The sequence below is a fragment of the Euprymna scolopes genome, chromosome 9 (assembly GCF_053919585.1).
Source record: "Euprymna scolopes isolate OS-2025 chromosome 9, ASM5391958v1, whole genome shotgun sequence".
In the NCBI taxonomy this organism is placed as follows: domain Eukaryota; kingdom Metazoa; phylum Mollusca; class Cephalopoda; order Sepiida; family Sepiolidae; genus Euprymna; species Euprymna scolopes.
In genome coordinates, this window is record NC_136490.1 from 167,895,415 (window position 1) to 167,922,169 (window position 26,755).

The 26,755-nt window shown below is 32.6% G+C and overlaps 1 protein-coding gene across 1 annotated transcript in view; it reads right to left on the reverse strand.

Annotated features, from left to right (window-relative positions):
- LOC145284974 (cardioacceleratory peptide receptor-like) overlaps positions 1-26,755 on the reverse strand; it is a 478,373-nt gene that overhangs the window by 296,873 nt on the left and 154,745 nt on the right. The window contains exon 2 of the mRNA XM_080134078.1: positions 13,420-13,461. The gene's annotated coding sequence lies outside the window, so the exon portion shown is untranslated. The remainder of the gene's footprint in view (positions 1-13,419; positions 13,462-26,755) is intronic.

Below are 26,755 nucleotides of genomic sequence, written 5' to 3' on the forward strand. Positions count from 1 at the left end.
TCAAATATAGATATACTTCTATATATGCACTAGTATGGGTACCTGGCGTTTCCCGTGTGTTTGGAGGTGTATGTTGAGCAAAAAATGTGGTAGTAGGAAGGCAAGCTGGAACCCGTACCGCAAAGGAGGAAAAGAATGGAAAAAAGCTGACGTCTTTGCTGTTACCAAACCGGAGGTGACATAGGTTTTAATTAACGCTAGACAATCGAAAGGAGAGGATGACCTTCCAAAATATCGGCGAAAAAAGCGACCCCCCCCCATGTAGAAAAGTGCCCATTTGAAGGTGAAAATATTAATATTTTTTTGCCAATGTTTCGATATTTGTCGTCTGATAGATGGAACTTCAAAACGATACTAATTTTGTAAAACCTCGGTCGAAAGTTTTAGGCAGACATGCAAACATGCATACATACATACATTTATATATTGGTAACTCAAAATTTCGACCCAAACACTTTAAAAAGCTTGCCCTATCTCCGAATACCATTTATGTAAAAGTGCAAATGCTTAGACCAGAAATTGTCTGAGCAATTTGGTAGAGATCGAAGCGGTCCAATTTTTTGTTAACTTTGACCCCTATTATGACCCCTTAACATTTATTGTTTTTGGTTCAAATCAAATCATTAAGTTAGATCCATTATAAGGATTGAATGATGGGGAATAATTTCAGTTTCAATATACAAACTTCCTATCAGTCCACCTTAGTTGAAATGCGATTACTCAACAAGTGTAACTTTTTTATATCAAATTTGAACATATTCCCGTTAAAGTTGATACTTAGAGAAGAATGGTCATATCATAATGCTTAATGGAATCTTTTAGCAGATGTTATCGGTCCTTCTCAGAAATCTTCATTTTTTATGACGCGATACTCTTAACATCTCGCATCGTCCTCTCTTTCTAAATATAGACAAAAAGGAGAAAATTATATTTCACTGAACATTCTAACGAATCCTTTTACTTACAAAAGCGCGAATGTTAATTTGATTTCAGCTCAAATAAAGTGATAACGGTAAATAATTTTCTATATGGTATAAAAAGAGTTAGCATCTTCTTTTTTACACACACACACACACATATATGCACACACATACACACACACGCACACACCTCTATATATATATATATATATATATATATATATATATATAAATATTTAGTAAATAAGGTATATAGCGATTAATGTTCTTTTATTTGCAATAATGACATCAAAAACATAATTTAATATTTAAGTGATAAAATATTGTACAAATACTTCTAAACCAATAACTTCGATTCATGCTTGTGAGCCACAATGTTCTGACCGGTAGATTTCGAGACACCGATTCATGGATAGATTTATGCATATAAAATTAGAAGTATATAAATTATAGAAAAAAAAACTTACAAATGTATCGTGATATACTTAAACCGTAACTTTCACCAATAAAATCTAAAGCAGCAGCATAATTAATATTTAAGCAGTAAAACGTTCTACACAAAAAACACAATGTTTCATGGCGCCAGAAATGTATTTGTTGATGAAATTACTGCCAAATGTGGTCATACTGATAATAAGTACATACGTTGATGTACCTGTTTAAGTCAACGTTTATATAGATAAAACGTATCCATATACATGCACATATAAATATAAATACACCCATATGCATATATATATATATATATATATATATATATATATGCATGTGTGTATGCGTGTGGTTTTGTGAGCCTCACCATCAGCCTGAAGAAAACCCATGTCATGAGCCAAAGAAACCTCATCATCATGTATCATCACTATGAATGGGAACTGCTTAGATATAGTCCATCAATGCCGATAGAATTCAACGAGAGCATAGGACAACCAAATAGAATTCAACGAGAGCATAGGACAAGAATCCACCACTCTTGCAAAGTTGACATTTCGCAGATGGACATATAAGCATCTCACCATCTTCACAAAAGTGAACGTTTACATAGTCTATATCATCAGCATTCTGCATCAAAGCGAAGCATGGACAACCATACACTGAACAAAGCAGGTGAGGATAGAGCGGTATCCTAAGATATATTCAAGGCTTTTGACAGGGTATGGCACGATGGTCTTCTCAGGAAAATCAGATCTTACGGAATCACTGGATGAATACTTAACATAATTAAATATTTTTAAATAAGAAAAGAATCCAAGTTGTCCTCGACGCTAGTACATCCAATCAATATGATATAAATGCGGGAGTGTCTCAGGGGTATATCCTTGGACTTTGTTTTTCATCTATTTATAAATGACCTTCCTAACATTGTTTCTGAGGTGGATATATTTGCTGATAACACCACGATCAGACATTAGGGGAAAACAAACGAACACATATCTAAGGAAATTGCAAAAACACTAGAGGAACACCTCCGATATGTAGTGAAATGGGGACAAAAATGGATGGTCACATTTAATCCTGCCAGGATTAAGCTTGATTCCTTCAATAATTACAAGAAACATTCTCAACCACTAATAGCGATGACTTTAGATACATAACCTGAATGTACTTCTTTTAAACTCCTTGGCTTAACGTTCACAGGGAACATGAGCTAAAACAGATATATTGCAAGCGTTGCTATTTCCACTGCGGAGAAGCTGGAATTTCTCTGCCGTACTAGAAAGCTAATTACACCTGAAAGTATCCTGTATCTATACAAAACAACCATTCGCCCATGTATGGAGTACTGTTGTCACAGGTGGGCTGGTGCATCTGCTACTAGTCTCTCGCTCCTTGACAGAGATCAAAGAGAGTCGCCAATCTAATAGTTCCTAAACTGTCATCGCAGCTTGAACCTCTGTACCAGCGACGAAATGTTGCATTCGTCTGCCTGTTCTACAATTATTTTAATGGTGACTGCTCCGACGAACTACAAGCCCTTGTACCCCTTCGACGTAAATACTCCTGACAGACCCGACAAACAACAAAACCCCTCGCCTACACAATAGAGATCCCTAGATATAAGAAAGCCTTCTACTCTAATAGTTTCTTCTCCAGAACTTCTAGACTTTAGAACTTCCTCCCGGTTTCCTGCTTTAACAACTGTACTGACATGCAGAAGTTTAAGTGTAATGTGAGCATACATCACGCTGCTACACTCCCTACATAGTATCCTTGCAACATATGTCCCCGATAGAAGCCCTTTACATTAAGTGACAATGTGCCTCGATTGGGGTGAAAATAGAATTGTTAAAAAGTATAATTACCAAGAACGGAAACTGAACACATTTCACATGCGTAGTTTGCGGAAAATTCCTCGAATCTCTTGGAAAGACAAAATTACAAACAATGAAGTGCTCGCAAGGGCTGATATATTCACCATTCTTTACCAAAAACTATTACGCTTGATAGGCCATGTGCACCGCATGGACAATGGGAGAATCCCCCCCCCAAAAAAAAAATATTATCTAAGGTAAACTCCCCAGTGGCAAAAGGACAATTCGCTATTCTAAGTTCAAGCTTGAGCCAACAACCATCGGGAAGAAAGTTAGTAGCTATAAGTACCAGATCACCGAGATAGCAGAAAGAAAAATAGAGATGTGTATATAGATGGATAAAAATATAAATGAAGCATATTTTAAGACGAAAGAAAGAGGCTAAAAGAGATAACCAGAAAGATAGATGGCAGACAAATATTTAGTATTGTAAGATAGCTAACGAGCTAGCTAGCTAGCAAGATAATTAGCAGTCAAAGATAGATAGATAGCTATGTAGACAGGCATTTAAACAAAATTAAACTGAACACGTGGTTGTCCAGTCTTATTCCGTTGATCAATAAATGTACAGAAACAATATCTCTAAAAATAGATAATTGTAAGTCTACGAGAAATAGATAATTATCAATTTATATATATATATATATATATATATATATATATATAAATGAATGGACAAAATGTAAATCAACTTACGCTGTCGTTCAATCTTATTCCGTTGATCAAGATGCGTAAAACAGCAAAAATATGAAGACAATCTAAAATAATAAGTACCATTAAATATAAAGTTTCTAATTGCGAGATGGCCATAGATTGGAGCTCAGCCGAGCACTTGCCCTGAAAATAACGATAAAGTAAAGACAAACTCGTAACATTTCTTCTATGAGAAAGAGGCTGCAGGGAAGAGAAAAGGACATCCCCTACGAGGCTTCGAGGTCTATTTTGAACTCTATCAAGGCAATCTTTCTAGCAGTTCCTGCCCCGATGTAGCAACGTTACTCCATCCCTGGACGTACCTGGCTCTTATATAAACAGAGAATTGAATCAGCAGTGAGATATCTATTGTGAGATATCTACTGGATCGATAGAAGGGTCCCACTATTTTCCCAGTGGCCTTGGCAACGGATTTAATGTATGTGTTCCATTTAAGATCAGGAGTAATGGTCAAACCCATAAACTTGTCAAAACATGAGGCCTCCCCAAAACAAGAGCCATTCATTTCAATTGATACCAGATGGCGATCAGAGTCTTGATGATGTAAAGATAAAAGATTGGTTTTAGATGCATTAAAAGTAACAATCCACCTCTTTCCCCATTGTACCACTTGCTCAAGATAAGAGGAGAGAGAATCAGAAAGAACTTGGTCGTTTACGGTCTTATATGTGCTACCATAGATAGTAGTGTCATCAGCATAAATGTCTACGAATTTCTAGATAATAGAATAGATAAACGCTATTTCTATAAAGAAGTTAATGTGCTCCAAATCGTGCCATTTTACCATAAGTTATTTATTTCTCTATCGCAGTGAGAAATGTGACACACGGTTTGGAATATGTTAGCGTCCCACAGAAAGGATCATACCAAGCTGCAACAAATGTCGGGGTAGTCCCGTTGACATTCCCAGTAGGGACGTCTAAACGGTTATCAATAAACTAATCCTCACCTAAGAGAAAGTAAATCCTGGGAATGTGGAATTTATAGCACTGTACAGAATCTGCAATTAAAAGAGAAAAGTTATTAAAAGAATTGTTTAGGCCATGGGTTTCCAAAGCACAGTGTGGGCCAATTCTTCCCGCCAACAGTTTTTGTTTATCCGGTCCGCGGAGCTCTTAGGAGAAAACTAAACGGAGAAATTAGAAAAATAGAAATGTGTGAAAATAAGGTGTTTTTTTTCTTTTGGTTGAAACATGATTCATAGAATGATGTTTTAAAATACGACTTTCACTAAACAGCAAACAAAAAACAAAAAAAAATGAGTAATCATCATAAAATTCGTCATCCCTCCTTCCATGAAGATATCACATCTGCTTCTTTATACTCATTTACTCTCAGCTGTCAGTTCTCGTTTCCACTCGTTGCTTGCGTGCTGAATTCGAGACAGGTTTCTTATGAAAATAAGGTTAACTTTTATATATTGTTCTTCTATGCATTAAGCATGCCCACTTTTCAGACAAAAATGCCTGTCTCCTGTACTAATATATATATATATATATATATATATATATATATATATATATATATATATATACATACATACATACATACATACATATATTGTGCGTGTGCGTGTGTGCGTGTGTGTGTGTATAAATACATATATTATAGAAATAAACATTGACCAATTTTCATTCAAATATAGATATACTTCTATATATGCACTAGTATGGGTACCTGGCGTTTCCCGTGTGTTTGGAGGTATATGTTGAGCAAAAAATGTGGTAGTAGGAAGGCAAGCTGGAACCCGTACCGCAAAGGAGTAAAAGAATGGAAAAAAGCTGACGTCTTTGCTGTTACGACCACCGCCAAACCGGAGGTGAAATAGGTTTTAATTAACGCTAGACAATCGAAAGGAGAGGATGACCTTCCAAAGTATCGGCGAAAAAAGCGACCCCCCATGTAGAAAAGTGCCCATTTGAAGGTGAAAATATTAATATTTTTTTGCCAATTCTTCGATATTTGTCGTCTGATAGATGGAACTTCAAAACGATACTAATTTTGTAAAACCTCGGTCGAAAGTTTTAGGCAGACATGCAAACATGCATACATACATACATTTATTTATTGGTAACTCAAAATTTCGACCCAAACACATTAAAAAGCTTGGCCTATCTCCGAATACCCTTTATGTAAAAGTGCAAATGCTTAGACCAGAAATTGTCTGAGCAATTTGGTAGAGATCGAAGCGGTCCAATTTTTTGTTAACTTTGACCCCTATTATGACCCCTTAGCATTTATTGTTTTGGGTTCAAATCAAATCATTAAGTTAGATCCATTATAAGGATTGAATGATGGGGAATAATTTCAGTTTCAAACTTCCTATCAGTCCGCCTTAGTTGAAATGCGATTACTCAACAAGTGTAACTTTTTTATATCAAATTTGAACATATTCCCGTTAAAGTTGATACTTAGAGAAGAATGGTCATATCATAATGCTTAATGGAACCTTTTAGAAGATGTTATAGGTCCTTCTCAGAAATCTTCATTTTTTATGACGCGATACTCTTAACATCTCGCATCGTCCTCTCTTTCTACATATAGACAAAAAGGAGAAAATTATATTTCACTGAACATTCTAACGAATCCTTTTACTTACAAAAGCGCGAATGTTAATTTGATTTCAGCTCAAATAAAGTGATAACGGTAAATAATTTTCTATATGGTATAAAAAGAGTTAGCATCTTCTTTTTTACACACACACACACACATATATGCACACACATACACACACACGCACACACATCCATATATATATATATATATATATATATATATATATATATATATTTAGTAAATAAGGTATATAGCGATTAATGTTCTCCTTTTATTTGCAATAATGACATCAAAAACATAATTTAATATTTAAGTGATAAAATATTGTACAAATACTTCTAAACCAATAACTTCGATTCATGCTTGTGAGCCACAATGTTCTGACCGGTAGATTTCGAGACACCGATTCATGGATAGATTTATGCATATAAAATTAGAAGTATATAAATTATAGAAAAAAAAACTTACAAATGTATCGTGATATACTTAAACCGTAACTTTCACCAATAAAATCTAAAGCAGCAGCATAATTAATATTTAAGCAGTAAAACGTTCTACACAAAAAACACAATGTTTCATGGCGCCAGAAATGTATTTGTTGATGAAATTACTGCCAAATGTGGTCATACTGATAATAAGTACATACGTTGATGTACCTGTTGAAGTCAACGTTTATATAGATAAAAGGTATCCATATACATGCACATATAAATATAAATACACCCATATGCATATATATATATATATATATATATATGTATATGCATGTGTGTATGCGTGTGGTTTTGTGAGCCTCACCATGAGCCTGAAGAAAACCCATGTCATGAGCCAAAGAAACCTCATCATGTATCATCACTATGAATGGGAAGTGCTTAGATATAGTCCATCAATGCCGATATCTCAGGTTTAGCGTCTCAGACAACCAATCTCTTGATGTAGAATTCAACGAGAGCATAGGACAAGCATCCACCACTCTTGCAAAGTTGACATTTCGCAGATGGACATATAAGCATCTCACCATCTTCACAAAAGTGAACGTTTACATAGTCTATATCATCAGCATTCTGCATCAAAGCGAAGCATGGACAACCATACACTGAACAAAGCAGGTGAGGATAGAGCGGTATCCTAAGATATATTCAAGGCTTTTGACAGGGTATGGCACGATGGTCTTCTCAGGAAAATCAGATCTTACGGAATCACTGGATGAATACTTAACATAATTAAATATTTTTAAATAAGAAAAGAATCCAAGTTGTCCTCGACGCTAGTACATCCAATCAATATGATATAAATGCGGGAGTGTCTCAGGGGTATATCCTTGGACTTTGTTTTTCATCTATTTATAAATGACCTTCCTAACATTGTTTCTGAGGTGGTATTTGCTGATAACACCACGATCAGACATTAGGGGAAAACAAACGAACACATATCTAAGGAAATGGCAAAAACACTAGAGGAACACCTCCGATATGTAGTGAAATGGGGACAAAAATGGATGGTCACATTTAATCCTGCCAGGATTAAGCTTTATTCCTTCAATAATTACAAGAAAAATCTCAACCACTAATAGCTATGACTTTAGATACATAACCTGAATGTACTTCTTTTAAACTCCTTGGCGTAACGTTCACAGGGAACATGAGCTGAAACAGATATATTGCGAGCGTTGCTATTTCCACTGCGGAGAAGCTGGAATTTCTCTGCCGTACTAGAAAGCTAATTACACCTGAAAGTATCCTGTATCTATACAAAACAACCATTCGCCCATGTATGGAGTACTGTTGTCACAGGTGGGCTGGTGCATCTGCTACTAGTCTCTCGCTCCTTGACAGAGATCAAAGAGAGTCGCCAATCTGATAGTTCCTAAACTGTCATCGCAGCTTGAACCTCTGTACCAGCGACGAAATGTTGCATTCGTCTGCCTGTTCTACAATTATTTTAATGGTGACTGCTCCGACGAACTACAAGCCCTTGTACCCCTTCGACGTAAATACTCCTGGCAGACCCGACAAACAACAAAACACCTCGCCTACACAATAGAGATCCCTAGATATAAGAAAGCCTTCTACTCTAATAGTTTCTTCTCCAGAACTGCTAGACTTTAGAACTTCCTCCCGGTTTCCTGCTTTAACAACTGTACTGACATGCAGAAGTTTAAGTGTAATGTGAGCATACATCTCGCTGCTACACTCCCTACATAGTATCCTTGCAACATATGTCCCCGATAGAAGCCCTTTACATTAAATGACAATGTGCCTCGATTGGGGTGAAAATAGAATTGTTAAAAAGTATAATTACCAAGAACGGAAACTGAACACATTTCACATGCGTAATTTGCGGAAAATTCCTCGAATCTCTTGGAAAGACAAAATTACAAACAATGAAGTGCTCGCAAGGGCTGGTATATTCACCCTACTTTACCAAAAACTACTACGCTAGATAGGCCATGTGCACCGCATGGACAATGGGAGACCCCCCCCCAAAAAAAAAAAATATTATCTAAGGTAAACTCTCCAGTGGCAAAAGGACAATTGGTCGTCCTTACCTTCGCTATTCTAAGTTCAAGCTTGAGCCAACAACCATCGGGGAGAAAGTTAGTAGCTATAAGTACCAGAGCACCGAGATAGCAGAAAGAAAAATAGAGATGTGTATATAGATGGATAAAAATATAAATGAAGCATATTTTACGACGAAAGAAAGAGGCTAAAAGAGATAACCAGAAATATAGATGGCAGACAAATATTTAGTATTGTAAGATAGCTAACTAGCTAGCTAGCTAGCTAGCAAGATAATTAGCAGTCAAAGATAGATAGATAGCTATGTAGACAGGCATTTAAACAAAATTAAACTGAACACGTGGTAGTCCAGTCTTATTCCGTTGATCAATAAATGTAAAGAAACAATATCTCTAAAAATAGATAATTGTAAGTTTACGAGAAATAGATAATTATCAATTTATATATATATATATATATATATATATATATATATATATATATATATATATATATAAAAATGAATGGACAAAATGTAAATCAACTTACGCTGTCGTTCAATCTTATTCCGTTGATACAGATGCGTAAAACAGCAAAAATATGAAGACAATCCAAAATAATAAGTACCATTAAATATAAAGTTTCTAATTGCGAGATGGCCATAGATTGGAGCTCAGCTGAGCACTTGCCCTGAAAATAACGATAAAGTAAAGACAAACTCGTAACATTTCTTCTATGAGAAAGAGGCTGCAGGGAAGAGAAAAGGACATCCCCTACGAGGCTTCGAAGTCTATTTTGAACTCTATCAAGGCAATCTTTCTAGCAGTTCCTGCCCCGATGTAGCAACGTTACTCCATCCCTGAACGTACCTGGCTCTTATATAAACAGAGAATTGAATCAGCAGTGAGAAATCTACTGTGAGATATCTACTGGATCGATAGAAGGGTCCCACTATTTTCCCAGTGACCTTGGCAACGGATTTAATGTATGTGTTCCATTTAAGATCAGGAGTAAAGGTCAAACCCATAAACTTGTCAAAACATGAGGCCTCCCCAAAACGAGAGCCATTCATTTCAATTGATGCCAGATGGCGATCAGAGTCTTGATGATGTAAAGATAAAAGATTGGTTTTAGATGCATTAAAAGTAACAATCCACCTCTTTCCCCATTGTACCACTTGCTCAAGATCAGAGGAGAGAGAATCAGAAAGAACTTGGTCGTTTACGGTCTTATATGTGTTACCATAGATAGTAGTGTCATCAGCATAAATGTCTACGAATTTCTAGATAATAGAATAGATAAACGCTATTTCTATAAAGAAGTTAATGTGCTCCAAATCGTGCCATTTTACCATAAGTTATTTATTTCTCTATCGCAGTGAGAAATGTGACACAAGGTTTGGAATATGTGAGCGTCCCACAGAAAGGATCATACCAAGCTGCAACAAATGTCGGGGTAGTCCCGTTGACATTCCCAGTAGGGACGTCTAAACGGTTATCAATAAACTAATCCTCACCTAAGAGAAAGTAAATCCTGGGAATGTGGAATTTATAGCACTGTACAGAATCTGCAATTAAAAGAGAAAAGTTATTAAAAGAATTGTTTAGGCCATGGGTTTCCAAAGCACAGTGTGTGGGCCAATTCTTCCCGCCAACAGTTTTTTTTTATCCGGTCCGCGGAGCTCTTAGGAGAAAACTAAACGGAGAAATTAGAAAAATAGAAATGTGTGAAAATAAGGTGTTTTTTTTTTCTTTTGGTTGAAACATGATTCATAGAATGATGTTTTAAAATACGACTTTCACTAAACAGCAAACAAAAAACAAAAAAAATGAGTAATCATCATAAAATTCGTCATCCCTCCTTCCATGAAGATATCACATCTGCTTCTTTATACTCATTTACTCTCAGCTGTCAGTTCTCGTTTCCACTCGTTGCTTGCGTGCTGAATTCGAGACAGGTTTCTTATGAAAATAAGGTTTGTGTTTACTTAATAAAGTTAATAAACTATTGAAATAGAGCATTTCCTAATGTACTCTCAACCTCATCGTATCCTTATATTTTTATTATAATAAATATTGACCGACAGAAAGTATCATACAGGGAAAACTTTAATGTACATCGAAGAAAATGTAAGACCTTTGGACTGTCAACGTAATGGGCGCCATCCATTTGCTGAACGAGACACTTTTGGGGAGCCTAGAAGCCACGTACTGCTGAATTTGAAATGAAAATTCTATTAGCCGTGCGCAACTAAGGACGACGGATGATCATTCGAAACTGACTCCGAGATTGGAAAATATTTTGTAAAAAAAACCCACACAAATGAAAAGTGAAGACAGCCAATGAACACGCCCCGAAAATATGCAGAGCGTAATTCTTTAATATTTGTCCCTCGGGAAAAATCTGTGAGTTATTTCTTTATCAATATTCTAGATATACATTTGTAAAAATAGTCTGTTGATGTACTAAAATATGAATACCTTTGACAACATCAGTTATGCAATAAAGACAGAAGAATACAAAGAAGAGAATCAATACATGTGAATCTTTCAGCTAGGTGGTGTTCTCTGTTTTTGCTAAAAGTTTAGAAATCTAAAATTATAATTTATAATTTGATTTAAATGCGTTTTTTTACTTACCTTATTTTATATTCTACGATGGAATTTTTTTCATAAAAAAATGTGTAATATTTCCATGACTTTTGTTTTATTTTTATTTATTGTATTTACTGACCTGACAATCGTCCTTTTACGATGTCCCTAAAAGATTAGAACACCCGATATACATCTAACATTTGTCTTAAAAAATGAAATATATTTGAAAAAAATCATACCGCAGAAAAAGTTTCCTTATATATATATATATATATATATATATATATATATATATATATATATAGGTATATATATTATTTGTCTTTACATAGAAATTTTATATCGCTACACGTTCATGACCAGGTTTAGTTCAATTAGTTATGAATAAAGACCTTGTCAAACGATGTTACTATTAAGAAAGCCAAGTCTTCAATGAAATTACGAAAGAACATTTAAAAACGCTATTTGAAAGGTAGACGCAGTTACATTATAATGGAAAGGTAATGAGTTGCTTGATTGGGACATACACTCATGAGCAAATAAAAAACGGGGCAAGAGTGAAAGAAAGAAGAAATCGATTTTGCAATATTTTTCCATAGATTTTTGTTAATTTTGCCTTAAAATTTCTATTTTGCAGATCATTATAATTATAGTATATAATAAAAAGTGGAAAAAATAATCCTGAAAATTGTAAGACCGTTTACAAGACCTAAGTACTACCCGCACTGTTGTAATCATCGGAGACATGGATATTGCATCAAAATCGTATTAAATGGCTTGAATGATTCCAGCAAAAATGATCGGGACGTATCTGAAACATCAAGTGGCAAGCACAAATACTCGATACTAAGGTACTTGTGAGAGCATGTTGCTCTAGTGTTGAGACCCTTCTCATCAGATCTCACGTGCGTTGGATGGGACACGTGGTTCGAATAGAAGATTTGTATACTGCGGAAACAAATTCTTTATAGAGAACTGGAAAATAGCAAACGCCCTAACATAAGTCTAAGAAGAGGTTCACGGATTGTACAAAGAACAATGTGAACGTCTTGCCAATCCATATCGACACGTGGAAAAATTTACTCTGCCAAGGCCAAAGTGGCGAAAGCTTGTACGTGAAAGTTGTGATGCTCTCGAGAAAGGAAGCAGCCCACAATAATCTGAAGCGAGACCCTCGCAAAGGTTTAGTCGATGGTCAACCAGGATACACAGAGCTGGAAATTCGATACTTGTGAACGAGTTCTTCTGACAAACGGTGGCTTTGTCAACCACCTTAAGTCACACAAAACTCATGTTCAGGTCAACTTTGTACCTATTTTACCGGATCAAACGATCTGTTTAATATTCAGTATTTTTTCAAGTCTACTGCTGGTTTGAGAAGACATATGCTTGTTCATGGAAATACTCTTCAGCCTCAAGAGGAAGTTAACTCTGTGAAAATTACTCAATTTGTATGTCACATCTGCTTCAGCGGCAGAGTTGCAGAAGCATCTAAAATGGTATGGACGACGAGATGAGGCGAACTCAATATGACGGCGATCATCTGGAAAGATGCGGCAATCATCATATATATATATATATATATATATATATATATATATATATAAGCTGATGCTATCAATTATCATCAGCCAACAGGGGTATTAGTATTGATATTTTGAATATGTGTTTTAAAAAATATATGTCTGTGAGCTATAATGTAGAGAGAAGTTACAAACAACAATAAAATACATGCAATTTTACAGCACACCCACATTATGTATGATATACTATGTATTATATTTGAGTGTTTTAGTAAAAAACTAGTTCAAATGAATTGGATACTTACGGTTTCGAATCGATGGGTGATTGTAGTTTTCTATTCTGGTTTCTATAAAAGAAAATAGAACTCAACATAAAAACAAGTAATATCACATCAAGTGGTAGAAAAGTAATTTTGACATCATATAATTTTATGAATCCACAATTAAAATTAAGGTCATAATTTATTACAAACTCCATACCTTTATTAAACGTTGAGTATGATGTCAGTGTAAGCGATTTACCCGGATGTAGCAGTTGTAATTAAAACTATTGTTCTTTATTTTATGTGTATTATTATTAACTAAACTAATCATTATGATTAAATTGTAACTGTTCTACTAGATAATTAAAGCATCATTTATATTTTTATGCAATATTTTCATCCGAAAAATTGATCAATAGAAATGAGGTTATTTTACCACTGTGATAATATTCGGCTTCACACAACACTAATGAGTAAAAATTCTCCTAGAAGAATTGGGTTGGAAAATCTGACCAGTCGTACATATTCTCCATACATTCAGATAATCTTTTATTTCAAGGATTATGAAATGAGTCATATGGCATTAGGTAAAAACTCCTATAGCACATTGAACATTGATTAAATACATATTTTATATTTAAAACTGAATAATTTTAAAAGCAAGGCATTTATGTATAGTGACAGACAGAATCATGTTATAGAGATCAAATATTATTAATGTGAATAAATATTTACAGACATAGCTTATTTATTTTAAAAATGATGTTCATAAATTAGAAATAATTTACACCAAACCTAATACTACATCATTTATATATTTCTATTATAAAATTCACACATTTTAATACACTGTTTTAATATTCAATAAAAAAAACTGTTTTAATATTCAGAAAAACGTAAACTGTTTTAATATTCAATAAAAATTAAACTGTTTTAATATTCAATAAATAATTAAACTGTGTAATAATCAATAAAAAGTAACTGTGTAATAATCAATAAAAAGTAAACTGTTTTAATATTCAATATTTCATATTCAATTTAGAATTAAACTGTTTTAATATCTAATAAAAATTAAATTGTTTTAATATCCAATAAAAAATACTGCTTCAATATTCAATAAAATATAAACTGTTTTGATATTCAATAAAAATTAATCGGTTTTTATATTTAATAATAAATGAACTGTTTTAATATTAAAAAAATAAACTTTTTAAATATTTAATTAAAAAATTAAACTGTTTTAATATTCAATAAAAATATACTTTTTTAAGTTTCAATAAAAAATGAATTGTTTTAATATTCAATAAAAAATCAACTGTTCTAATATTCAATAAAAATTAAACTGTTTTAATATTAAATAAAAAAATTAAACTCTTGTAATAATCAATACAAAAGTAAACTGTTTTTATATTTAATAAAAAGTTGAACTTCTTTCATATTCAATTAAGAATTAAACTGTTTAATATCCAATAAAAAATAAATTGTTTTAATATCCAATAAAAAAAATAAACTGCTTCAATATTACATAAAAAATAAACTGTTTTGATATTCAATAAAATTTAATCTGCTTTAATATTAAATAATAAATAAACTGTTTTAATATTGAATAAAAAATTAAACCGTTTAAGAATTTATTAAAAAATTAAACTGTTTTAATATTCAATAAAAATAAACTATTTTAAGATTCAATAAAAAATAAACTGTTTTAATATTCAATAAAAAATTAAACTGTTTTAATATTCAATAAAAAATAAACTGTTTTCCTATTCAATTAGAAAATAAACTTAAATATTCAATAAAAAAAGGTAAACTGTTTTATTATTTAATAAAATAAATGAAACTGTGTTCATATTCAATGAGAAAATAAACTGTTTCAATATTTAATTAAAAAATTAAACTGTTTCAATATTCAATAAAAAAAATTTAACTGTTGTAATATTCAATCAAAAAAAAACAAGAATTAGCCCCCCAAAATGTGTATTTGTTTTATATATTGTTTACTGCGTCACAAGTAAATGCTCAGGTTGTTATTTCAGAGATTTGAAAAACAAATTTCTTTAATTTTTTATGTAAAATTGCATTTTAGAAAAAAATAATTCAAAGTAAAATAGAATTTACACTTAAACAGAATTTATGAGAACCGAAAAAGCAAAAACTATACATATAAAATAGGTATATTTGTAAAAATTAAAAGAATTAATGTAGGGTATAATAAATACTAGTTCTAAAAGCAAACTTTTTTATTCTTTCGTAGAAATAATTGGTATTATAAACTAAATACATTAAAAAAACATTAAACTGCCATGTTTCTTCCTTAATCATTTAATACTGTGACAACTGAATCTATTCTGAAACAGTAAATAGTGTATGTCTTCTTGCTGTAAAAATCGAATATTATTCAAATAAATAGAACGAACGCCACATTCTAAACGTTCTATTTCAAATCGACCCGTATACTTTAATTTCGAAACGATTTAAAAATCGATAATGTTTACGCGTTTACTTTTGCGCTATCAACTTAATCATCAATCAAAAATCTCATTAATAATGTGTGAAAGGACACGGAATACCTTAACGTATTATCATTATAACTAGGACAACAGCATATTCTTCTCCTTGATTTGACTCTGTTTAACAGTTGATATATTATACACTTTTATATAGAATGATGTGGTTCTCCGTTGATTAACTGTGTCTTACTGTGTCGGATATATACTCGAGAGCCAAAGCAATGAAAGGAATATGCCCTCATTATCATATAATTCTGCATCCATATGAGACTGAGACAACTGATTATCATTATTATAGATTATGAAGTAGCTAGAAATATAAAGCATGTACGAAACATTCTATTTTTAAAGTGAGTCAATCTTATTTTAAATGTTCACAAATATATCATTCACTTCCTAATGTATAACTAAGAATAATGGAAACAGCAAATTAGCAAAGTGAGAAACACGTGACCTTTCAGTTAATTACAACCTACAGCTAATAAGAAGAAACCATTCCGTTTGAAACATGATACATTACAAGACTTAACGAATATTTAACATATATTTTAGGTTCATTAAGAAAGTATGAATAAACATTAGTAGAAATAAAAGAGTGAACCACTGACCTTTAGTATAAATATAAATAACAGTTAACGACTTTAGCAAGCGAGCGTCTCGTGTTTTTCATCGAATCTAGACGAAGGCTTCCTGCAGCAATTCGCGGAAAGATAAAGCCATATCATTAACTATAAATTGACTCGGAGGACACAACGTGAATAAGGAAATTAAGATATCTTTGTGTTAAAAGTAGTGTCATGAAAGAGATTGATGCTTTTGTTAGATAAAGTAATTTATTATCGATCTTGAAAGAAGGTTACTTAGAAATGAAAGCATATCTCTCCAAATAATTCTCTTATTTAATGTTACACAACAATAGAAGTATATTATAACATATCAAAACAAATATTGAATTTAATTTCAATTTCTCTCCCCATGTACATTATATATATATATATATATATATATATATATATATATATATATATATATATATATATTATTTTAAATATTGCAATATTTTTACGTGCATAAAAATAAGTGTTCCATTGACATGCATACTTCTAAATAGCATTTGCCATCAGCATGGCTAAATCAGCACGACTAAACTTGCTCGAAAGAATCGACCTAAGTAAGCTGGTGTTTTACCACCAAACCATGGTGCACGATTTTTATCGCTATTACATGATTGTTTATTTATTTATTTTTATTAGCGATTCTGTAGTATTTTTTTCATTTTCTTTCATCGATTTTTAAAGGAGAAGTTATCTGCCCTTTGTTTACATTCTAGTCGCCCCACAAATTATTTGCAGTTATTAATATATTATTGTAAATGTTTAAATATTAAAAAATATTTCGATTATGAATTAGCGATACTTATCTAATACATTCCTATGCAAAACCAATTTAAGAGCTCTGCCAGGCACATATAATGCCTTACAGTGAAATTTAATAAAAATAGGGGCAGCCGTTTTCGAGTTCCTGTGGAACGACCTCACGCACAGGCATACACACAGAAACCAAGTTCCTCTTATATAATAGTAAATAACGCATGTGCATATATATATATATATATATATATATATATATATATATACATCTTTGTAAAATAAAGTATGTGAATATGAATAATTTATCGATCATTATGAATTTTGCAACATATCCCTTGATGTAAGTGTTTAAATATAGTATATTTTTTAAATCGGTTTGCTTTTAAGGAAATGGAACTACTAAGTTAAATATTAGCACGATTTCAGTTTGATTGAAGTATGTAAAAGCTTATTATACAGAATAATGAACACAATTTTCAAATATATAACGTTTTACATAGATTTTCATTCCCAGATATTAAACACTAAGCAAGATTCTCTGACCTTCAATTTCATTCTTACTCTATATAAGCCTTCAGTTTAAAAACAGTTCTCGAATAAAACTCATTAAATGTTTTTTTTTTAAATAAACGTTCACTTAATATATACATTTTATCAGATTATATTATTTTTATCTTCGTAAGAATACGTAAATGTTGGACAAAATGTTCTTTTCGCAAATTAAATTTCCCTGTTCTAATTCTTTATCAATTGTTTTATATCCATGAGTGAAACTTGATGAAACACTCATTCATCTCCTGATTTCTTTTGTTCAAAATATGTTTGAATTGGAGAAAAGGGTTTCGGCTTTTATTAACAAGTTTGCGAAGCTATACTTTGGTTTTACGCTATATCATATTAAAATGTGCGCACATACCCCGGCCGGGGCTTCTTCTCTTGTATCGGCCAGTTCTCACGCGTAAGCTCTATATAATATCGTGCTCATCGTAAAACATATATTAAAAACACTTTTAAGGTTCATTATTTCTCTTGATGCAGCAAAAATGTCTTCGTAATCCGAAATGGTTAGAAAAAAGCGCATTTCACGTGACAGGTGTGACTCGTAAAAGCATTCTTCAAGAAAGACATAAAACTATCAAGCGACTGATATAAAAATAGTACTGGGCTGGAAATCTTGTAATGAAAAAATGTAGAAAACAATGGATAATCCTAGCATGCAACCATTCTGTGTTTTCGCTTTAGTGAGGAAATGTTGTTTCGAATTTATGCGTGGCCAACCACATTCGATCTCAAGAGACTAATTGAAAACCCTATGAAAATTTAAGCATTAAAAGCAAGGAAAGAACTATTTCGCATTGTTTGAACTCAAACGTGACTAAAAAAAAATAAAGTACTATTTCTCAATTGAGCTTGGCAAACGAATGAAAATTATTTTATATTAATTTGTTAGAAGAAAAGGGCAAATTAGTATATTTTCTCCTTTTTTATTTACTTGTTCTCATCAAACAAGGCATATTAGCATTTGAACGTAACGGACTGATATTCAAAGGCAGATCAATGGTTGTCCATGTGGGGAATTATATAGCGTAGTATTAGTTCAATTTGTATTAAAACTTCGGCCTGTTACTTCACCCAGTGTGTCAGAGAACAGGAAATTTCCAAATCTAGCAATTCGAGAAAAAAGTATAAGAGTAGAAAGCGTTTCGATATCTAGAGACTTTAACAATGGGCTTTGCTGATAATCGAGTTTATCGGGAATATTATATCGAGGGGTACGTGCTTGTGTTCATCAGAGAACACTCCATTAAAGTGCTTATAAAGCAAGAACAGCGATGCAACATTGGCCAAGAGTTGAGGTCCCCTTCATAATAGGGGGGTATCAGATTTGTGACCATGTCTAAAAGGGAGAGACTAGTGAACGAAGCACCAACCCAGGCGTCGCAACAATACACCGGGGATGGACGAATAGTAGTTTGTAGAGTTGTATGAAATTCTCATGCGTAAATAATTTTCTAGCGCGGTAGAAAGAGCGCCGCTTCTTTCAAACATCAGACTGACCAGAAAAATGCTATTTCAAACTGAAACTTTAAAGAATAACGGACACTAATCGAAGCTAATATATGACAAAGCAACGAAAGCGCTATTTTAACGAAAACTTTCACTAAACAAACATAAGAAAAACCTTAACCTTGAACGATTAATAAAAACGCTAGTTAAAACTTAAGCCTAACAAACCTACTAACATTTTATTACAAGAAACATTCATCTTTTAAACTAAATCCAGCAGGCTAACAGACAAAGCATATCATAAGAAAAGATTATACACATATAAAATTAAGTCCCTGAACTGAATCTGCACTTTTAGCGATGAATGTATTTACATATTATACATCAGGAACCGACAAAGCTTCTACGCGAGTTTCTTGGAAATCTCTAACAATCAATCATTTCAAATAAGTAAAAAGTCATGAGACAGAAAATAGTTACAAAGAAAACAATATATAAAGTGAGAGCTATCAAGAAAAGCGATAAACATGATAACCAATGACAGCCATATTATCTTGTCATGGAAGCTCATCAGAAAGATGGCGTAGATTTAAACAAATATCACAGGCCAGCTCAAATCCATCATAAAACGAAGGTGTGTGACGTTGATCTGCCAATCTTGAGATCAATAAATGGCTCATCCCAGGATGCAGAATCCAAAAGGCCAGCTTGATGTTAAATGATAAATCCCCACGAGAATTAATGGATCAATTCCGCAGACCAGCAACGGAAAAATTCTAATGACGAATGTGTTGTACTTTAATACAAGGCATAATTAATGCACTAAACTGAATATATAACTTTTCAGATTCAAAGTATCATGATTAATATGGTGCGAATAACGTGAACTCTATAAAGTAAGTATACATTATATATATATATATATATATATATATATATATAGAGAGAGAGAGAGAGAGAGAGAGAGCTCTAACCACATATGGTAACAGTACTCCATCTTTAGACGTACTTGGCTTTTATATAGATAGAAAATTGTATCAGCAGTGAAATATCTACTGGAGCGGTAGAAGGATCCCACCATTTTTCCAGCGACCTTTGCAAGAGATTTGATGTATGTGTTCCATTTCAGATCGGAAGTAAAAGTTCAGAGTAGAAGCTTGTCAAAACATGGAGCTTCCAAAGACGAGCGCTATCCATTTCAATTGATGCCAGATGGGGATCAGAGCGTTGATGATGTAAGGATAGGAGTTTGGTTTTAGATTCATTAAAAGTAACGCCACCTCTTCCCCCATTATACCACGCGCTCAAGATCAGAGGAGAGAGAATCAGTGAGGACTTTGTCATTTACATCCTTTGATTGTTGCCATAGATGGTAGTGTCGTCAGCATAAATGTCAATGAATGATCCAAGTGTGTGTCTTGGGAGATCAATGATGTACATCAGGAAGAGAGTTGGGCCAAGGATGGACCCCTGAGGGACTCTAGCATTAATATGAGCTTCTTATTTCTGCCCATCAACCTCTACTCTTATGAGCCTATCAGAGAGAAGTAAAGATTTTTCATAGATCCACATATATAAACACAATACCATATATATATATATATATATATATATATATATATATATATATATATATACTAGCAGTTTAGTCCGGCTTTGATCGGGCCCCATATACTGTTTATAACTTTATGTGCATATATATATATATATATATATATGTGTGTGTGTGTGTGTATGTGTGTGTGTGTGTGTGTGTGTTAAAAAGTTTGATTCATGTGCAGGAAACCTGGATTTAAAATCGCAAGTATTTAGACTCAAAATTGACGAAGGAGTAAAGTCTGCAAAACTAAACTCTTTCAACTTTGATCTCTTGGCGGACAATTTTTGCCCCAAAACTGATTAAAAAGCTTGCTGCATATTTGAATACCCTTTATATAAAATTTCAAATGTTTAGACCCAAAATTGGCTAAATAGTTTACTAGTGACCGCAAAGGTCAAATCTTTTGAACTTTGACGTCTTGGAAGCAAAGGTTTTGGCCAAAAACGGATTAAAAAGCTTGATCTATGTCTTATTACACTTTATGTAAAATTTCAAATGTTTAGACGAAAAATTGGTTGAGTAATTTGATAGAGACCACAGAGATAATTTTTTTAACTCAATTTTGACCTCTTAACCTTTATTGTTATGGGCTGAAATCAAATTAAAAATTTTTAACCATTTCCAAGTAACCTACATATAAAATGTCATGTGTCTCGGTAAAGTTTTCAAAGGTCAAATCGTTGAACTTTTACCTCTTCACTACCAAATTTCTGACCGAAAACCGATTAAAAATATTTTCTCAAATTAACACTCCTTATGTCAAATCTCGAGTCTGTACTGGAAATTGACAGAGTAGTTTGGTAGGAAAATGTATACACACAGACACACACACAAACATAGCCATATATTACTCATTACCGAGCATAGAAATTTGGTATAGTCTGTTTAATTTTACATTGACTTTGTGCTAGTCTTTCTGAAATATAATCTAAGAATAAATCCGGACTATTTATATCTGAAAGGGACTTCAAATATTGTACAGGGTAGTGCGGTATTTCTAATGCCATTAACTCCAATGTAAATCTCTGAAATAAGGGTGAATTTAATAAACTTCTCAGTAATCATTATACTTCATACGCAGTGACTGATCTTCTTTCAAATACACGAGCGTAGAGCGAAATTAACTCAAACATAGATAAATAAACGCACATATAGAATGTTGATATTGGGGTTATGATCAGAGAAAAGGGTGTATAATACATAATAATGTAAAATGGCGAAAGCAATAAATATAATTGATATTTTGATATCAAAAATATGTTATTAGACACCGCCAATGCCCACAATTACGGGGAATGCACGAAATGATAGAAAAATCTAGTGAATTTTGCATCAATTTCAAGTCACTTATAAGAATTTACAGAAATTATGTTTCACATTATCATGACATCTAGGATATAGCTAGAATGGGTAGTGGGGACGGTTGAGGGACATACTCTCCTACCACAGCAGACCCCAGGTCGTATTATTAGCACCTGATTTCCAAATGACTGGTCTTGAAACCTAAAACACATTTCGCATAAATATTCTGAAATTATTATAAAAATGAAACTCACCCCTAAATTAAATTTGATATACACAAGTATACTTACGGCCTTAGAAGGGTTAACGTACACACATTTAAATAACATCGCTTCCTGTCTTTCTATGTTCTCACATTAAACCACTCTTCTTAGTCTTATTTACACACGTATTAATTCCATCTCTTGATTCTTTTTTTATAAATGGCTTTTACCAGAAGTTGACCCGAGATCTTCATTGCAAAGTAAGCTTCCGTATAAGCTAGACCGCCTGATGAGGTCTCTAGTTACTAAAAACTAGCTGATTAAAACGTGTTCGTGACTGTGTAATGGTCTAACATGGAGATATGGTACGGACCAAACAAAAATTATATGTTCATCGATCAGAAATAGATGTTTTTCTTTTTTCCTACGATTGAAGAAAAGTCGTTAGCATTCAAATTATGTATAGCATTTATTGAATTCAGGGACTGAAATGTGGTAAATGGCATCAAGGATTTTGAAATTAAACAAAATGGTTTGATGGAATTTCTGTTTTGGAATTAATCTCATCAATAGATTAAATTAAAATATGAAATGAATGAGTGTTTATTTCTTTTATTTATTAGTTTTTCTTTAATTTTATTATCGGTATTAATTGCTGTGGTGTAAGTAAATGTATTTTTATTATGTGTACATATTAAAGGATATAAATTGTAAAAGCCGTCACACAGTTTAATTGTGCTTGTGTTCGCAATGAACACTCATTTAAAGAGATGTCGCTGAGATTTTTTAATATTACTTTAATGAGTTTAGCTTGTTGAAAGTAAAAAAAAGGACACTGTCACACTAATTTAGAAAATTATGCTTTTCAGTAGTTGCTAATTTTATTTGAATTTTTAAATTTCCATTTTATTTAGTGTATAAAATTATGTATTTGTTTATTTTAAAATTAATATTATAAGTATTATCACTATTTTCATAAGTATTGTTATTATTTTTATTTATATTATTTATGTATTGCTATCCTAAGGTTAAATATATCCTGTGTATAAATGTGCTTGCTAAGTCAATCCTGAAGTTTAATGAATTCTTAGTTTCTTTAAAGTACAGGAGACCTAATTTCTAATGCATAAATAGTCTACACGAGTCATGTACATTTCTTCAGATGGTAACTTGCTTTATTGTTTTATACTTTACTATCTAAAATAGTCCACTTTCATTTGAACTCTTAGTAATGGTTTACTTATGGTGTTTTCATTCGGCATTTTTCTTTTTTTTATGTGATCATAATATCTGCTTTTAAAATCTATTCGTCATTGCCACGTAGTATTTTGAATATTCGGCTTTTATTTGGCAAATATTTTAACATAGTAAACGGTGCTTTCGGTTAGCCATTACTCTTGGTAGACAGAGAGCCTGAGTTACACAATAATATTTATGGTTTAGATTAAAGATTTTTATTGCTATTAGGTGTTGTATATTTACTATTAGTATTAATTAGTTTTTGTTTTTGCGTTAGTTTTGTTATTGTTATGTTTGCTAATTTTTAATTCATTTTGTTATTATTTTCTTTTTTAATGCCCCAAATAATTATTTCATTAATATGTGCTTTAATTATCTACTGTACGTTTTCACCACAACTATAGGACAGTTTTAGGACTTGTGAGGAATATTTAGAAATTAAATCCAGGAGCACAACATGTCGCTGGTTTAATGGTACGATACCCGTCGTCATAACTCTCAAACGTTTTAGTTTTTCAAATACGAATAGGACGCCTTACATTTGCAACGACACTCATATATATATATATATATATATATATATATATATATATATATATAGAGAGAGAGAGAGAGAGAGAGAGAGAGAGAGAGAGAGGGAGGGAGGGAGAGAGATGTAGGATTGAAATCGGAACAGCAGCAGTTTCATAAGGTGCCCTATCAATTGATATGTTTAAACTGCTACTAGAGGTTGAAGAATCAGATACATTCGCTTACAGTTAACTACTTTCGTTTTCACCATGCCAAATGGAAACAAAGTATTAATTTCGGCTCTGAAGATGCTTAATCCGTTTGCACTGACTATATGATTAAGTTAGCGAACTTCCTTAGATACCAACATATTCAATCTCGTATGATTGAGAAGAATTTATTAGAAGATCAGATTGAAACTCCTATAATTTGAGAATTAATATCACCTCATCTCAGGTATGTAATGAAGTCGCACGTATTCTCCTATGCAAAAGGTTTTCATTATATCCATAGAATTGTGTGAATGGTCTGGGTCACTTATAGTTTTTATAACAAGGTAGCTCAATTAATTATATGATTAATTATGTTTTAATTTAGTATGAATCAAATAGTTTATTAAATTCCAATATTCAATATCATGACATTGGAAAAACATAAATATTATTTAAAAATAATCACATTAAAAAACGTTTTCCGCCCAAAACATTTTTCGATGCGTATATAAGTCAGCGATAAAATGTTTTCTTAATATTTGAATAACAACTCAAAAATTAATGACACTGCCATTCGAACTATTTAAAGGCTTAAACTTTTATAAAAATTATGAACTTATTAAAATTATTCTATGGTCTGATGATATTTGCATTCAATACTTTTAGATTACTTTTTATATTCAATAATTTAGTGGTACTGATTCAATTCCGTTATATATAGTAATATGTTGTTTTCAGTGATATGGCGAAGTTCACTTAAGAAAGCCAAAGCCATAAATAGAGAGTAAACAGTTGTCAAAATAAAGTCGTTATAATTTTAAAACTATCTCAGACAGTTAATACCGTAATGGCCAAACGATACATTAATAATTAAATTTAATAATTAATAAAATATGAAATAAAAAGTCAAATGTTCTAAAGGTTTGTTTCGAATAGAGAAACACAAATAAAATTATTATATATTTGATTATGAGGAAATGGTAGAAATCAGCTTATAGATACTGGGTGCCAATTGCTTTTATTATTGTTTTTACGCTGTGCTCGCGGAATTTGTTTCCGAAAAAAAAATAAGACAATGTTAACAATTAATCGCATTATTGTACTTAAATATACAGGAAACAAGAGCCCGCAACATAATATGGACCACATAAATGGGCAAACATTTTACATAAGACTTTCTTACGACTTTGTCAAAAAAAGACAAGCAAGCATACCTCGGAAAAAAAACCGCCGTCAAAAATACAAACTCTTTCAGAGCCGAACACTGAAAAAATGTGTCAGCCAACAATATGCTGGAAGAATTATACTATAAATATATATCTATAAAAGTGAAAGCGTCTGTCTGTGTGTCTGTCTGTGTGTACATTTCCCTACGCAATAACTCTGTCAATTATTAGTCTATAGACTTGATATTTGATATACAGGGTACTTAGATCTGGGAAAATCTATGTGATCGTCTCCGGCCAGAAATTTAGCTGTTAACGGGTCAAAGTTCAACGATTTGACCTTTGAGAACTCTACCAAACTCCTCCGACAATTTCGGGTCTAAACACTTGAAATTTTATCTATATTTTAATTGGACATGGATCTTACTTAATAACTTGATTTGAGCCCAAAACAATAAATGTTAAGGGGTCACAATAGGGGTCAAAATGAAAAAAAAAATTGACTTTTATGTTTTTGCTCAGCATACACCTCAAAACACCCGGGCAATGCCGGGCGCCCATGCTAGTATATCTATAAAATTGAACGTGTCTGTGTTTCTGTGTGCTGTGTGTCTGTGTGTGCACATTTCCCTATGCAATAGCTCTGTCAATTTTCAGCCTACAGACTCGAAATTTGATATACAGGGTACTGAGATTTGAAAAAATATATGTGATCGATTTTCGGCCAGAAATTTCGCGGTTAAGGGGTCAAAATCTAGCGATTTTACCTTTGAGTACTCTACCAAACTCCTCCCACAAGTTTGGGTCTAAACATTTGAAATTTTTGCTATAGGTCCTTGGACATGGATCTAACTTAATAACTATATTTGATCCCAAAACAATAAATGTTAAAGGGTCATAATAGGGGTCAAAGTTTAAAAAAAAATGACCTCTGCGGTCTTTACCAAGTTACTCAGACAATTGTTGGTCTAAACATTTGAAATTTGACATAAAGGGTATTCAGAAATAAGGCAAGCTTTGTAATCGGTTTGGGTCGAAAATTTTTAGTTACCAATATATAAATGTACGTATGTAAGTATGTTTGCATGTCTGCCTAAAACTTTCGACAGAGGCGACGGATTTTACCAAGATCAGTATCGTTTTAAACCCGACCTTCAGACGACAAATATCGAAAAATTGGCTAAAAATATTAATATCTTCACCTTAAACTAGGCACTTTTCTACAGGGAGGGGGCACTTTTTTCGCCGACATTTTAGAA